The 17,544-nt window shown below is 44.8% G+C and overlaps 1 protein-coding gene across 1 annotated transcript in view; it reads left to right on the plus strand.

Moving 5' to 3' along the window:
- Positions 1-5,023: 5,023 nt before the first annotated feature.
- Positions 5,024-17,544, plus strand: part of CCDC180 (coiled-coil domain containing 180) — a 618,906-nt gene continuing 606,385 nt past the window's right edge. Inside the window, exon 1 of the mRNA XM_086924739.1 lies at positions 5,024-5,056. The gene's annotated coding sequence lies outside the window, so the exon portion shown is untranslated. The remainder of the gene's footprint in view (positions 5,057-17,544) is intronic.

Genomic DNA, 17,544 nt, shown 5'->3' on the forward strand with positions numbered 1-17,544 from the left:
GGAGAATGATGAGCAAAGTGTTTGTTGTGGCGTAGGGCAGTGGTTAGGCATGTCCTGAAAGCGGGGGCAATGAGAGGTGAGTAGGAGGAGAGGAGTAGGGAAATGTGAAGGTAAAGGATGAGGGTGTTGAAGAAAGAGTATGATAAGAAAGAAAGGTAGTCAGAGTGAAGGGTGATGAGCAAATCATCACCTGTGATGGAGAGACCAGAGCAGTAGGGTGAAGAGAGTGATAAAGAAAGCAAAAGAGGGTGTAGGGACGCAGTGAAACTAGTGGGATAGAGAAGGAGAATGTCAAAGAGGCAGGAACATGCAAGTTGCAATTTAGGAGAGGTCAGATTTGAGGCACTTAAGTTAGCTGTACATTCTTATGTGTTCACCTTAAAATGCATTTTTCTCAAGAAATTGACAATCAAATATTCTTTGAGTAAAATAGTCACCATATGAGAAGTCCAATCATCAACATCAGAAGCTGCACTCTAAGCACAGCAGGCAGCTATGGGTAGAAACAGGCCCACATTTGGCGTTTGGTTGTTTCTCCTCAGATTGCCAACTTTGATTGCTCATCCAATTGTCATCCCTCTTATTTGGAGTAAATGTACAGAAGTAGGCATTCTCAAAGTTAAAACATTGCATGGCTTCTTACAATATATTTAAAATACACATGGCCTCCAGCTGTTTGTAAATCTTGTGCATGTTCATAAGCATGATCTATAAAATCCAGGCCTTTGGTGCTGCAACTGTGCAGGTATTTAGAGCTACTAGTGAAAAACAGGTCCTGGGCAGCAGGAGTGCAAGTTCTGATTTCACACAACAGCACACTCACACAAGTGCATGCACACACACTTGGATAGTGGCAGTTTAAGCTTGCTTTACATCCACCAAATTGCTAGCCCATATGCAGGAGCAGTGAAGGTGATGCTGACCGAACACTCGCTGAAGTTGAGAGAGAGGAGGATGAGGTGGAGAGAGGAGAAGATGGACAGAGAGAGGAGATGGTGGTGCATAGGAGAGTTAGGGGGTGAGGAAGGAGGGTAAGGTAAAAAGAGGGAGGATAGTGAGAAAGAAAGGAAAGATGGTTAAGTGAAGAGGGGAAGAGGAGTGGGCCTCAAAGACAGGAAAGAGAGGGGGACACTGACCAAGAAAGATGATATGGGGCGAGATGGGTGAGGTGAGAAGCGGAGAGAGAGGAAGTGATGCACAGCAATAGAATAGCGAGGTAGAGAGAGAGGAAGGTGAGGTGCAAAGAGTAGCAGGAGGGGAGAACATAGGGTGAGGCCAGAGCCAGGAGAAAGGAGGATGAGATGGAGAAAAAGAAGGTGAGGTAGAGAAAGAGGGGGATGAGGTGGAGATAGAAGAGGCTGAAGTGGGAGGAAGCAGAGGGTGAGGTGGGCAGTAGAGGAGGGTGAAAGAGGGAATGAAGAGGCATAAAGAGAAATGAGGGTGAGGAAGAGAGAGCAGAAGAGATAAAACACATAGTTACAAGCCAACCTCAAATACAGAGCAGAACTAGTAGGACGACCCCAACAGTAGGTGGAGTATGCTACTCATACCCCTACAAGACCATCTTGCATGTCTAGAGCTAGATCTCAGACACCTGGGAGATGGTACGCAACCACATTCATCTTCATGGCCCACCCATGCTGATTCATGGCCCTTCCAGATTGTATTGTAATTGCATTTATATAGCGCTTTTTCGGCGAGTAGCACCCTACTCCGGAACCCATAAAGGTTTATTGGTGAATTAGTATGGTGAAAAACGAAAGTAATTTGAGTGAAGGATATTTTAGCGTAGTAAGGGAGTTGTGTTTACAGTGATGTATTATGGAGGAATGTAGAATGTAGTGATGTAAAATGGAACAAGTTGTATGTGTATAAAAGCAGTGGCATGGAATGTTTACAGCATTCATGAGGAGTTATCTGCTGCCGCTGTGGACATAAGTTACTTGGAAAAATAAAGAAGGAAAACTACTGCTGTGTATGTGTGGTTCACTAAAAGTTGGTTATTTGGATTGAGAAGGATAACGGAGGGATAGAAAAGGGGTTTGCATTTAATATAGCGCTTTGCACCCGGCCGGGCTGCCTTCTCCGCCCTCCCTCTCTCTCACACATGTGCATGTGATGGAGCGAGGTGATGAATAAAATCTTGTTCAAACTCACAAAGTTAAACTTCCATAACAAATGTAACTGTATTAATAAGCATGTTTTGAAATCCTTAATCAACTTAGTTTTAAATGCATACATTCAGAAAACATGTGGGACTAATTAATATGCTTTATGTTGCAAATGCAAGTGTGTGAAAATAATAAACTAACCTAGTCTATTGTCTTTGTCAGTATTAAATGCGGCTGTTTAATTAATGGCATGTGCCTATTTGTGTGCTTATGTTATGTTATGTCTTTTCCATGGCAAAAGCTCGTGAAGAATCCTTGTGGCCTAAAAGAAGAAGGTAGACATTAATGCTGCTCGGTGTGCTTAGCTAGGTAACATACATTAATGGGTTAATAATTAGCAAAGGGGGTGGGTAACAGAATGGGTCTCATTTCTCTAATTAATTAATGTTTTATGTTTGTTTAAATAATAGTTTCTGAGAGAGGCCTTAGGCCTGCAAAAAGATGGCGTTTCGAATCCTGTCCAGAAAGGAGCCTTGCACAGAAGTGGAAACTTTTACCACGTCGACAATTTTGCCAGAAAATACTGTTTAATAAGTTGTGCTTAACGTGCTCATGGAGAGAAAGTTTCTAGGACAGGAAGCAGCAAGATTGCCAAGGCAAGGAACTCACGAACTGTAGCTCGAAAGAAAGGTTACATTTTCGAGGAAGCAAAATGACACGAGAGCAAAGGACAATAGGGCTAAAGAAGAGCCCGTTCTCGGTTTGGAAATGGTGATGACACAATATGGTCTGACATAAGACAGCCAATGGGAACTCTGGATGGCAAAGAAATATGAACAATTTTGAGACGATTATCTAGTTAGAAAGGTTTAAAATCTGGCCCCATGAGCAGGAGGGGATCTTCCTCTTTTTTCCTGATTCCTGAAGGGCGTGACGTTCTGTTGGACTTTTGGAGCACGTAAGGACAGAAGTCTTTAGGATTATTCTTTTAGGTGAAGTGAGTTTTAGACAGGGTGTTAGAATTTAGGGAATGGAAACTTATTTTGCTTTAATTCATGTTGCCTGATTTGCCTTTGAATTGTCAGTCTAATAAGTCTTTTCCTTAACAAGATATTGCTTTTATTTTGCTAATAAAATATAAATTCTTAATTGAAAATAGTCTTTCCTTGAATAATAAAGATAATAAAAAATAGATTTGAAATGACAAGCTGGTCTTGTTTATTCATGGTCTAGTTACCATCAGTTAATCCATTTGCCTTTGTGACTTAATTAAATGACATATGTTTAAATCCATGGTAAGAAATGATAAACTGCAGTTGTAAATAATCTTGTAAATAGGTTGTGAATAGATTTGATTAATTAGGTCACATGATTCAGTCGTTCAAAGATTGTCTCGTTAGTTTATGGGGGGAAAATCCTTTACCACGCAACTTTTACCACGCAGTGCCTTTACAACGCAGGTTTTACAATGAAAACCATTACAACTCATTGCACTGGGGGGCGCTCTAGGATAGGGAATAGTTTTAATTTACTATCCAACACCTTCCCTACTATCCACGGGGACTGGAGTTGGAATAGTAAATTAAACTATTCACTATCCAGCAACCCCCAAAGCAATGCGTTGTAAAGGTTTGCGTTGTAAAACTTGCGTTGTAATAGCATGTGTGGTAAAAGCATGCGTTGTAATAACGTACATCCGTTTATGGGCCTTGGTAAGTGTTTCATGATTAATGGTGAGTATTGTGGAGATAAGTAGCGTTTGTGAGACAGTTTTTCATTAAGAGCACTAGATCAAATGCCTTGGATTTTTTTTTTATCAGAACTGTTGCTTTGTTCAGTTGGACCAGCCAATCCGGACCGGTCAGTACTACACACGGCTCCTGGAATACATTACGCAGTTAATGAAAGTGACTCTAGCAGGGGGTTCCACGGAGTTACCTGGTAGAAATATTTAAATATTTATTGTTAAGCCCGAAATATAGTGCTTCAGTTTATTCCGCCTCAGCGCGTTTGGGGGGGGGGGGAAAGAGGGGTAGGGGGCTGTGGTGTGTGCGTGAGTGTGTTAATTAGCAAATTTCTTTTTGGAAGAGCGCGATCAGGCAGCTGGTGCTGGTTGTACAGTGTCAGATTGTAAATTATAACGCATACAGTTACTTACTGTGCTATGGTTAATCAGGCCAGTGTTAGACCTACGTTGCTTCGTGCAGGAAGAGGAAGTCAACATCTACTGTTGCACTGACTGCTATGCTATGAAAATGTATTTTTGCTGACGCAGTCAGGTAGCTCCAATGAGTGTAATTTCAGTATTTGTTTTCCTCATGTTATCTGCTTGATTTTTTTTTGTGAGAAATTGTCACTCATAGTCGGTGAAATGTCACTCATAATTACTCTGAAAATGTTACACATAGCAATCTCAAACCTTGGCAGATATGCGCTTGCTACCCCTGATTGGGGCGTTGAAGCGCTCTTTCGGCGAGTAGCAGGCCACTCTAGAACCCTTAAAGAAGCCTGGCCTGCGCTGTACCTTGGGCACCCTTTAGGAAAGAGATTTTCACAGGGCGCCTACTTTACTACACCAAGATAGAGATATTTATGTTTTAAACCTTGCGTAAGAATTGATTCTTTATTTTCAGTTGCGTAAAATAATTAAATACGTTCTAACTAACTTAGTTTGATCTTTTTAATAAGTCTGCTTCATTAACTAAATTAGTTAAATCAAATAAAACGTACAGACGATATTTAAAAAATGTTTTTGAAAAGCAAATAATCGATCGGATTCGATCGGTGTTTGTCGCACATGAATACGGTTCATTTCAAGATGGCGGCGCTGTTGTCGCCGTGCCGAGATCATCGTCCGTTTTCTGTGTCGACGGCTGCGTCCGGTTGCCTGGGGAACGGTCCGCTTCTGCCGCGCCTATGAAAGGAGACGGAGGTCGGAGCCACAGGTAGGTGCGATCTGCAGACCTGGGGGTATTTACTTTGTACCTGTGTGGGTTTGGGGGCAGGAAACACGTCCTTCATCCCGGGTCTCCACATGGGCTTGCACTGGGCGTACCTGGTTCCAAATGATCGTATTTACGGGTCCGAGTTACTAAAAGTTACTTTAAAGTCTGACTGTCTAAGATCAGAAAATACCCAGGAACAATGACTTGGCTCTCAAAATTGCAGGAATAATGACCTGATTGTCGGTTGTATTTTAGAATTAGATTGGGGTACATCTTTCATCCTTTTAAGAATTCAAAACGAATTCCAGGGAGATACTCCTAGATGTGTATGCCAAGAAGTACATACCCATTAATGTGGAAGCGTTTCTGTTGCAGAACTGCATCAGGTGTACAATTTCGCGGGCAAACAGTTAACGCAAAATTGCATTTCTGCTTAATGATTTTTTTACTCTACTGGGAATGCACTTACTTGTACTTGGGATTAAACCTCTTTCACTACTTTCTGTTGAATTGTGTAGATGTTCACTACCTTTCCAACCCTGGAAAGACACATGGGGGGCTTATTTATGAAAACTGTTGCATCGCTGCGTAAAAACAGTGATGCAACAGTTTTTTTTCACTGCGCACTCCTTGCGACATGATGGATGTGTCATATTTCCGGTATGACGCATTGAGTTGCAAGAAATGACAGATACGTATTACTGACGATTCTGTCAGCGCAAAACTGACACATTGCTGGAGTTGTGTTTAAGGCATGATGCAACTCCAGCAATGCAGTGTTGGGCTATGATTTTAACACTGTGTCATCCTTACGACCGCTATGAGGCAGGCGTAAGGATTTGACGCAGTGGCGTCCTAGAAGTGGCACAATGAAATCTCGTAGAAATCACTGCGCCACTTCTACGAGGCTTTCTTGCATCGGAACACCCACTCTTCATACAGCATACCTGATGCAGGCATAATGTGGCGCAGGGCTTTACAAGGTGACACATCTGCCTAGATGCGTCACCTTGTAAATATGGCGCAAGGTGGCACATTGTTTACGCCGCCGCTGCATCACAAAAAGTGACGCTATTGAGGCGCAAAAGTGACTTTTGTGGCTTGGGTCACGGCTTGGCTTGGCCCGCAGAGGCTGCGGGCCATGGCATGTGACCAAGGCTGCAGCTGCGGGTGGGGCTGCGGCTCCAGACAGACCAGCAGGTGAGGCTTGGCTGTGCGGATGCAGTATTGTCCAGGGGCTCACTGCAGTGAATGAGAAGGTGCAATTCAGCCTTCACCTTCTAACTCATCAACAAGGCAGCCAGGTCCCAAAGCGATAGAAGGGCTTGGAATTTGGGGCTACAACATGGACAACCTTTCCTTTTGCCCCCTGAGCCAACAAAACCACCACCATCCATTACCATACTTCCATTGATTATCATAAGCTCGCTTGTGCCCCTCCCCTGTACTTGGCTGGGGACCATCACCCAGAGAAGGAATGGTAGTGCTAGAGGGGCGGCTTAATGTCACAAGGGTTTAAGGTCTCAAAGCGTCAAGGTTGGGAGGACCACTCCAAGGACAAAGGTCAAAGGAAGAAAAAAAAGAGCTTGTGCAGCTAAGATGGCTGGTACAGGTCAGGCACTAGATTTCCGGTTACGCAATCAGCTCTTCATTATTCAGATCCAACCATCAAGATCTAATTCTTGCTATCTACATAAATGGTCCTCCCTAACTACTCTTGGACGTAATACCACACTTAGGAAGGTGAATTCTCAGTTACATCCGAGGCTGAGAATGCTGCATATACATATAATGTCAAGTCAAGTCAAGAGATTTATATAGCGCGCTACATACCCATAGGGTCTCAAGGCGCTTGAGGAAGGGTGGGGAATTACTTGTCGAATATCCAAGTTTTAAGTTGCTTTCTGAATGCTAGGTGGTTCTGAGTAAGGCGAAGGTGAGTGGGAAGTGAGTTCCAAGTTTTAGCTGCCAGGTAGAAGAAGGATCTACCTCCCATGGTGGTTTTGTTGATGCGGGGTACAGTGGCAAGGGCTTGGTTGGAGGATCGTAGCTGACGGGAGGGGGTGTAGAAGGAAAGTCGAGTGTTGAGGCATTCGGGTCCAAGTTCGTAAAGTGCTTTGTGTGCGTGGGTTAGGAGGCGGAAAGTAATCCTCTTATTTACGGGGAGCCAGTGGAGGTTTTTCAGGTGACCAGAGATGTGTTCTTTACGCGGGATGTCTAGTATGAGCCTGGCTGAAGCGTTCTGGATGCGTTGGAGTTTTTTCTGGAGTTTTGCGGTGGTACCGGCGTATAGGGTGTTTCCGTAGTCCAGGCGGCTCGTGATCAGTGCGTGGGTGACTGTTTTTCTAGTTTCGGTGGGGATCCAGCGAAATGTTTTTTTGAGCATGCGAAGAATGTTGAAGCAAGATGATGAAACGGCGTTGACTTGTCTGGTCATCGAGAGTGAGGAGTCCAGGATGACGCCTAGGTTCCGTGCGTGGTCCGTCGGGATGGGTGCTTTTCCAAGGGCCTCTGGCCACCAAGAGTCATCCCAGGCGGAGGGGAAGGTACCTAAGATGAGGACTTCTGTTTTGTCTGAGTTCAGTTTCAGACGGCTGTGCTTCATCCACTCGGCTACTTCTTTCATTCCTTCGTGTAAGTTGGTTTTGGCGGTGTTAGGGTCTTTGGTGAGTGAGAGGATCAGTTGAGTGTCGTCAGCGTAGGAGATGATGTTGAGATTGTGTTGGCGAGCGATGGCCGCAAGGGGGCTTATGTATACGTTGAAGAGGGTGGGGCTGAGTGACGATCCTTGTGGCACGCCGCAGAAGACTTCAGAGGCCTCTGACTTGAATGGTAGGAGGCGGACTCTCTGGGTTCTTCCGGTGAGGAACAAGGTGATCCATTCCAGTGCTTTTCCTTGGATTTCAATGTTTCTGAGGCGCTGTAGGAGGGTGCTATGGCAGACTGTGTCGAAGGCAGCGGAGAGGTCGAGGAGGATGAGGGCGACTGTGTCTCCGTTGTCCAGAAGAGTTCGAATGTCGTCTGTTGCTGCGATAAGTGCGGTCTCAGTGCTGTGTTTGGCTCGGAAGCCGGACTGTGAGGAGTCGAGGGATTTGTACGCTAGAAACTGGCAACCTTCTCTGGTAGCTGGAAACGTTCTCACTGGATATTTAAGAACTGCAAGTGCTCCATGAAACTGAGTGAGAAACAAAGGGCACTGAGGAAAAGAAAGCAAAAAGAACCAGGTGACCTAGTGAGGGCAGTCAAACTTGCAACAATTAAGAAAAAGAATTAATAAAGAAGAAAAAGCAAAAAGGGGCACATAGGGCACACAGAAATATGCCTTGCGAATGCAAAATGTGGTCACACAGTACACAAGAGCACGACCAGCCCCAGGAGAGGAACTCCAGCGGTTTGGGCTCCAGGGATACATCTGAAATGTCGGCCCAGAGACTGTGATATACAGCACCCAAAAACCCAATATACAAGTATTTAATGAGAACAAGGGCTCGCGCGGTAGAAATCATAGGGTCTGCCTCACCACAGATAGAGGGACCAGAAGCAAAGCCCCCTACATTCTCACACTACAGAAAGCGTAGCCAGCTCCAGCCTAGATGCATCAACCATCGCGAATGGCAGAACTGGCGGACACTGCCTTAGAAAGAACACCATAAACAAAACATGCCTATTGGAGAGGCAGGAACCACTGATGTCATAGAGTTCTCTTCAATAATGAACAATGCAGAGGTGGTGGAACTGGCAGACACCACATCAAAAACAAATAAACACACAGAGAAGACCAGCTACCGAAACATGCCCAGGGCAGAGACAATGGCCTCAGAGGTCATAGACATCTCTCCAACAATGAGTAATGGCAAAATCAGCACAATGGCGACACAACAGCAAAGGCACAGGGACATGGCCCAAACCTTACTGCAGCACCCTCGTAGAGGGAAGAAGGCACCTCAACAAGGCACCTCAACAAGGCCACAACCTAGGCAATAAGTTGTATTGGAAGCAATGATCCACCACTCAACCAACCTCAAGTGCGACATGATATATAGCTCGGTAAACTAAAGGAACACACACATGTGTTCATCACCGCTGGATAAAACAAGGGCAGAGCAATGGCAATGAATTGCTGAAGGAAACCTGGCCGACATGGGCCATGGAGAAAAGAACACAGAAGTAGAAAGAGTGACGCCCCAAGTTAAACTCCTAGGGAGGATCACTCACAATCGCACAAGCTTAACATTCAAGTGGAGTTGACACATGTGCTCGCCCAGAGCGTGCTGTCTGTCGAAATGAAGTTAGAGACGCTAAATATGAAAATAAATCACTGGGTTAACAACAATAAGGACAGCACTATGATAGCTACCAACAAGAGTGAGGCTATAATTGAGAAAGTACCCACACAACTGGATCTATTAACATTGTTATTCAAACAATGCAAACCCACACACGAAACAACTCACAGTGCGAGAAACCCCTCCTCAACAAGTGCTAGGGGTATGAAGGATAAAGACCAGCCAGACAACGTGTTGGCACATTTAGAACACAAAGCACAAACAACCAGCAGGGAGAGATTGTGCGACACCAGCAAGAGGCAACAACAAACTAAAATTCCGACTTCATCATGCTCTCAAAAAGAAGAAATTGACCATGATTTGCCCCCAGCAAAGGCCATCAATGACAGTAGTTTTAAAGGAGGCTTTGAGACGACGAGAAGGGCCAAGTAGGCAACCAAGGCAGACGCAGGGGTGATGGCTATGATGATACAGTTTACCCGACGGCAAAAGGAAAAGCTACGAAAAGCAAATAATGCCTACAAAAAAAAGACCAACCACTTTTGTAACAGACAAAAAGGAAAACAACCACAAATCTCAGTACCCAATAACTCAGAAATATGTGAGGACAAGACAGGAAAAATAAGATCAGAGGCGGAGAAGATTTACCCCATTTCCTTCCCAAAAATATGGACCATGCGAACCGGGGCTACAACGTAAACAATCTGTGTCATGGGCAGAAATGAAGTAAAAAACACCAACAAATAAAGGATCACACATACAACTGGATACCTTAGAGAAATGGGAAAACCATACTTAGACTGCGCCCCAAAAGACATTCAATGATCAAATTAGGTCAGATTCGCAGATGTTGAATAGTAATATCGAGGGCAAGGAAGTCAAACAAACAATCTACAAGTCACCAGAACTCCCTACCATACCACCGGCGACAGCAAAGGAGGAGTTAGGAACAGGAAGAGGAGTAATCAGGCAGGGACATTATAGAAGTCCACAGCCAAATAATTTGCAGAGCATAGCAGAGCAGAACCAGGGACGGAACATTAGAACTAATGCAGAGAACTGTCACACACAAAGCTCAAATATGCAACGCCTAGTGGTAGAAAATGAGCACGATAAAATCAGCAAAGGTGCCATGCGCAAAGACATCTTATACAGGACCGAACTTGCATAAAACGAACAAGGCCCTGGAACAGAAGGTCGGCAGCCTAACAACAATGAAAGTCAAACTCCCAAACCACCATAGAAAAGGGAGTAAGTGAAGAACATTCGCCGGCAACTGCACCCACAGAGCTAACGTTCGCCCCTGAATTTAAGACTAACGGCGTCTGGGATACTTTAAACAGGTCTAACATCAGGTACCTCTTACAAAATATACCCACCCTATCCTACCTCACCACAGCACACTTGAGCTCTGTGAAATTCAAGAGCTACCCAGGCATCAGCCAAAGAGAATCAGCACTAACTGAATGGACAAACAGCACTCACGTTCAGAACATTCTTGAAGAAAGTGAACAAATAAAAGAATGGGTCATATTTATTAACAAACCAACAGCTGGAAAATATCCTCTTGTTCTATCAGAGAGGCATTATCCATTTGGACAGCACAAAAAAACAAAGTGTATCCTGAAAGGGATCCAAAAGATAACACCAGCAATTAGGGGGAGAAAGATCACAGTTCAATTGACAAGGAGCAGAAGTGAAAATCACCTTATGGATGAACAAACAACGCACACTCGTTTGGAACAATCCGATTGGGCCTGGCTTCCCACAGCTCTCACAACAAAAGGGACGTTTGAACTCCTAGGGCAGATGCAGAAAATACAAAACTCAGAAAAACCTCGCTAAAGATAATTAGCTCGATGGTGGCAGGCCTGTCTTCCACCACAGCAACCACAGAGACACTGGAATATCTTTACACCGGCGACATACTTTGCTTGCAAGAAACATGGTCGATAATCCCTATCCCGATCCTGGGGTTCCAAACAATTCAAATCCTGGCACACAAAAAAAATCAGTTTGAAAGACCAATGGGTGGCCAAGCAATATATGTGAAACTGGATCTGCAAATAAAAGTCAAAGAATGGACCTACAACTCTCGGAATGTTCAGATCTTCAGCAGGAATGGACTCGTACTGGACGGAAGAACCACCACACTCTCCCTTATAAGCCTTATCGTTAATCCCCAAAGAGATGTAAGAACGACCAATATCAAGAACATCATTGAACAATTAAAAACATTCTTATATGAGCAACCGGGGACAAATGTCTAGTGGTTGGAGACTTAAAAACCCGAGACCTGGGCCATTCTAAAGCAACACAGGGCGACCATTAATGATCCTTACTGCAAGCTTGCCTCACAGAATTTGACCTGGGATCAGTTGGTCTAGAAAGGACCAATGGGTGCAAATCAAGTCACACTTTCAAAGACATATCAACTCTAGAATATATCTTTTAAAATAAAGACCGGCTAAAAAGACGAATAAGTTATAAGGTCCAGCAAAGAAGTGAAAGTGACCACCACCCCGTTTCCATAGATGTCAACTTGGGAGCAATGACACACAAGAATTACAAATCAGCAGGCTGCTCTCTTGAATAAATGTGGGGCCATTAACAAAAAGAACCAAATGAGATCCAGCCAGCATGGATAAGTACTGTAGCTGGAAAACAGCCCATATGTGCCCGACTTGGAGTAACAAAGCAAGCCTCGTAGAGAAGTGGTCCTCAATGCTAGAAAAACGACATGGAGCACTCACGCTCCAATAACACAGAAAGCAACCCGTAGCACCCACAAGAAGGACACTCCCACCCCCAAGACGAGCGAGTTATTGGAAAGCAATGTAAATGCCGACTTGCGGTATCAAAACACAGAAAGGAGAAGACTAACAGCACAGAAAAAGAGATGCAAGAGGCAAGGAAACAGCATACAAAATTGCCTGGATCCTGAAACAACAACAAACTCAGAAACACTGGAAACGTATATATGCTTTGTTACTGCTCAGTAAGACCAGGGAATTCTGGGGCTATGTAAATGGCTTAACAAACACAACCACCAGCAAGGAGAACATTGTGCCAGCCAATATATGGGACAGGCACTTAAGAAACCTATACGTAGATCCCGATAAAACAATGGCCATCAGTGCAACCACGTTTGTCAACACAGTAGAAGGCCTGAAGACAGTCAAACCTTGAAGATCTTGGAGAGCATTTGGAGGGATGGGGCCCCTGGGCCGAATGGAATATGTAAATGTAAATGTAAATGTATTTGAGCTTATATAGCGCACAGCTACCCACAAAGGGTTTCCCGGCGCTTGCTTAGGGAACCCGTCCTGGTATTCCCCTGTGAGATAACCCCGGCAGGGTATCCACAAGGTGAAAGCCAGGCATCCCGCCGCGAGGGGCCGTTGTGGAGATTAAGCAAGCTATTGCCCAGAGTCGCAGAGTGTGAACCCGTGAGTCGAGTAGGCACCGGAGCGAGAATTATCGAGTCCGTGGAATTTTTGAGCCCAAGACCCGCCGAGGCGGGGAATTGAACCCTGGTCCAGGGCCGATCTCAGCTTCCGGGTCTGCCGCCTCTAACCCCTGAGCCACACTTCTCCACTACCCGGGGGCATTTTCAAAGACGATGGAACCTTTTGGACTCCTTTAACGCTCAATCAGTTCTATGAATGCCTCACTACAGCTATCATCCCTGATGCTTGGAAAGACTCTATCCTTCATCCTATACACAAAAGGTTGATCTTTTCTTCCTCGGCCAAACCTCTTACTACTGGGGTTCCCCAGGGGTCTACATTAAGTCCCTTGCTTTTTAATGTGTACCTTACTCCACTCATTGTGCTGGCCGAACAAATGGGGGCCAAAATTATAGCGTATGCAGACGATACGCAACTCTTATTTACATGGCCCGATGAAGCGCTCAACACTGAGGTCATTTGTTCTTGTCTTTCTGCGGTTTTTAACTGGCTAGCTATGGCACAGCTGAAATGCAATGAAGACAAAACTGAAATTCTGTTGTACGGCCAATTTCAGCCCAATTTTAGAGAACTCTTATGGCCTTCTGATTTTCCTCAGCCAAGTTCAGTTACCATCCCTGCAAAGAACTTGGGTATATGGTTTGGGGAGGATCTGAGGTTTGAGGCACACATAAAAAAACTCACAGGGCTGTGCTTCGGATCTCTCAAGGCTATGAGAAAGTTCTTTCCATATCTTCCTTCTTTAGCAAGAGAGTCGGTTGCGAGAGCTTTAATATTATCTCGGCTCGATTATGCCAACTCTCTTCTTAGTGGAACGCCAGCCTTTCTAGTCGCAAGATTACAGATCATCCAAAATGCGACGGCGAGACTTCTGTGCAACGTGCCTAGTAGAGAGAGTGTACGTATCCATTTGAAGGAACTTCATTGGCTGCCGGTGGCTCAAAGGATTACCTTTAAAATCCTAACACTAGCATTTAAAGCAGTCAATAATCTTGGGCCTTCCTATCTGAAAAAAAGATTCCGTTGCTACACCCCCACTCGTTCTTTACGGTCGGCTGACTGTAATTTTCTAAGTGTACCCCGTTTTCGACGAGTGCGCCTTGGAGGCAAGTCAATTGCCGTTCTCGCGGCTTCGACCTGGAACACTTTGCCTTTATCTTTGAGACTGATCCAGAATTTTGTTCCTTTTAAGAAGGCACTGAAGACGCATCTTTTCAGATCTGCTTACTAGACTTTTTTAGAATCCTCTATTTTCTTTTGGCCACCTGCTGTTTCCCCTCTTTCGCGCCAGGATACTCTGGTAGTAACAGAGCGCGTTATAAAACAGCTAAAATAAAAAAAATAAAAAAAATCCTACCCTACCGGAGAACTACAGGCTAAAAGCCCTACTGGACATCGATGGCAAAGCCTATGCAAAAGTGCTTTGCCTGATACTGGTGTAGCTACCTGAAATCCAGGTGGTTGTGGAGGGGATGGCTACAGGAACAAGGAGGTTGAAATGGCCCTGACCTTGTCTTTTAAACCCACTTCCAAAGCTGCCTTATCCATCATTGCCACACGCAAGGCCCAAGATATAGCATAAAATGTATCTGCTGCAATGCAAGGAGATCCTCTCCGGAAGTGATGTTTAACCAGCGCCTCCATCCGGCCTCGGTGTACTCCTCCCCATACTGGAGAGCTTTCTCTGAATCTGCAAGCTATAGTTAACTCATGTGAAATGGTGCAAGTTAATCCTGCCCTGCCATTTCTTTGGAACTGGTTGTCATAGAGGTTTATTTATTTATATAAAGTTTTATATAGTGCACACATGATCCCGAAGGATATCAGAGCGCTTTACAATTTGAGAGTAAGTCCCTCCCATATGATAGCATTGGATTGCTTTATTACATTTAATAAGTGATAACTTTTAATTCGGAGCAGGTTGGAATGTCAAGTTTGGTTTCTAAAGAATGGCAAAGTCTGATTTTAAATCACAATTCTGAAAATGCGTATTTTAGAAGTTTGCACTTTTCTTTTCCTACCATTTGTTGCCTGCAGGATGCATCCTGGGTCACACGACTAGGCGTAGCTGGCAGTTGGTCTTTGTGTGTGGCTCCCATACAGTGAGACAAAGGGGCGTAGGTGTTGACAGGATGCGCCATCTTTGAATTGAAAGGAGGGTGGAGCTGGCACCACACTTGCACATCACACAGACTCTACCTCAGGGCACTCACAAAGGGTTGTGAACCCCAACCATGCAGGGATCCAGGGCAAGGAGGCTGGAAATTCAAGACACCTCTGTAGGGGGAGCCTCTAGAAATGTCTCCTACTTCACAGCTGGCACCGAGGATAAATATTGGAACCTCAGATCCAACTCTTCAGTACATATCTGTACCTATGGAGGACTGAAGTGTTGCTACTCTGTTGCCCTGCTGCCTGAGTGAGAAGGACCGGACCTGCATCTAGAACCCAGGACCACCAGACAGACAATGACTGGACCACCAGATAGACTCCAATGGCTAGCTCGCTGGCCTTCTGATCAGAGCCTCAGGGACAGAAAAGGCTCCAACCCCTTGAACACTGCACCTGGACTCACTGGCGTAACGAAAATTGAGGGGGCCTCCCTACACGGTGCGTAGAGGGGCCCCTCCAGGCTCAATTAGGAGCTCTCTGGACAGAGTGCAGTGCCGAGGGGGGCCCTTGGAGCATGGGGCTGCGGGGGCCTGTGTTACGTCCCTTCCTGGACTCTGCCTGCTGTGAGTCTTGTGCTTCCCCCCCCCAAATGGTGCCACCCCAGTCATGGACTCTTGAAAGTGAGCCTGAAGGTGTTATGCCAGCCCAGCTGGGGTCTCTTGGGCAGAACCGATGCAGCGCGCCACATCTGCTTGCAGCGCCGCATCAGATCCACCATAGTGTGACGCATTCCTGATGCCAGTTCCTGCAGCTCTTTTCGATCGCTGCTGCACGATAGTTCCTCGATGTTAGACCTCGCATCGCAGCCCTACAACTCCCTGGAAACACCACTGCATAACGTAACCTCAGTGCAGGAACACGCATCGCAGGCCGCAGCTCCCCAGAATTGCCGCTGCGCAGCGCATCCTCGACTAAGAACCTCTCATCGCAGCCCTCTGTCATTGCAACTGCCCCTGCACGACGTATACTCAATGTGGGATCTCACAATGCTCCGCAAACCAGAATTAAGATACTGTATTCAGCATGCTTAACTTGGTCCCTATATTTGCCCACGCTCCATCACGTCGCCCTGAACTTATGACTTTGTTCCGGTCTAGTGCAACTAGATAATCATAGTTTATGCTTTGTCCTTTTAACCATTATTTTTCCTTAAATCTTTGCAATTGCATATCTCCAGTTCTACTATTTGAATTTTTGTCGTTTTGGTATCAAAAAATGTATTACATTTTCCTAAATTGGTGTGGGATTTTTCTTGTGTTGTGTTGTCACTTTGTACCTTTTTGAAGTAATGTATAAATACATTTACACATTGCCTCTAAAGTTAAGCCTGACTGCTTTTGTGCCAAGCGGCCAGAGGATGAAGCACATGTTAATTTGGAAGTTGCTTGTGTTTCACCCTGACAAGAATTGGGGTTGCTGCTTGAGTAGGGTTCCACCCACCACAAGCAATAACCCAATTTCCTACAGTTTTGTATCTATCGTTAAGTGACAAGCAGAAGTCATGGTAGCACCGGAGTTCTATGTTGTGAAGCACCATCCACATGTCTTTCAACTTGGGTCTAAACCAGGTCTTGTTAGGCTTTGGACGGTGGAATAGAGTTTGCTTCCAAAGCATTATCACGTAAAGGGAGGAGATCAGCTGATGACTATAACGTCTCAATAATATTTAGGGATCACTTGCTGCATTTATATCCCCAGAGTTTGCTGAGGGAACAAGCTGCTCAATCTAGACATGACTTCATTTCCAGTAAATGGTTGTTTATTCAGAACTTTTTTCATCTGCAAAGGGACTAAAAGGCCATTTCAAAGGAGCACAGAAATGATCAGACCAGCATACAGCAAGTAGGAGTTCTACCATACAAGGGGTCATATCAGTACAAATAATAGCGAGATAATTGTCTGTAAGATGTGTGGCGGCATTACTGTTTAGATTAAAAAGGAAAAATTGTTCCTCGCTGCAAGTAGATCGTGTTAGAGAGGTATTTTCGAAATGCAGGTTTTAATTTCCTGGAAAAATGTTTTTTGTATTATCAGTGCTTACGTGAACTCGAGGATCAACGAACAAGTCAAAAGCCTGATGGTTTTCTTTGAGGTGGGCTATTTTGAAATTGAGAAGAGTTAAGTTACTTTAACTAAAAGAGGTACTATTGCGGGATGTTGACTTGTATCTAGGCTAACTCATTTTAGTGACATCCTAATGATAATAGCGAGCCCACCATCCTGTTTACTTGTGCGGTATGAACAGTAACTGGAGTAATTAGTTGGAATCAAGCCATGTGCTACGAGGCCACGATAATCAGTGTGATTGCTATCAATATTATTGGTTATTGATTGGCGTACATTCAGCTGTTGTTCTGGGCTGAGGTTACACAGAGGAAATGTGGAATTGGTAGGTGTTCTGTGTGATAGAAAGGCATTGTAATGTTCTGGGTATAAGTTTATCTCTTGTGTTCTTGTGGAGCAAGGCTTGAGAGAAAAAGAAGTTCTCCAGTCTCTTTTAGTGTCACTCAAATGTGATCCATGTTTATTTAAATAAGATACATCTACAGGATCATCACCA

The sequence above is a fragment of the Lissotriton vulgaris genome, chromosome 5, assembly GCF_964263255.1.
Source record: "Lissotriton vulgaris chromosome 5, aLisVul1.2, whole genome shotgun sequence".
Lineage (NCBI taxonomy): Eukaryota > Metazoa > Chordata > Amphibia > Caudata > Salamandridae > Lissotriton > Lissotriton vulgaris.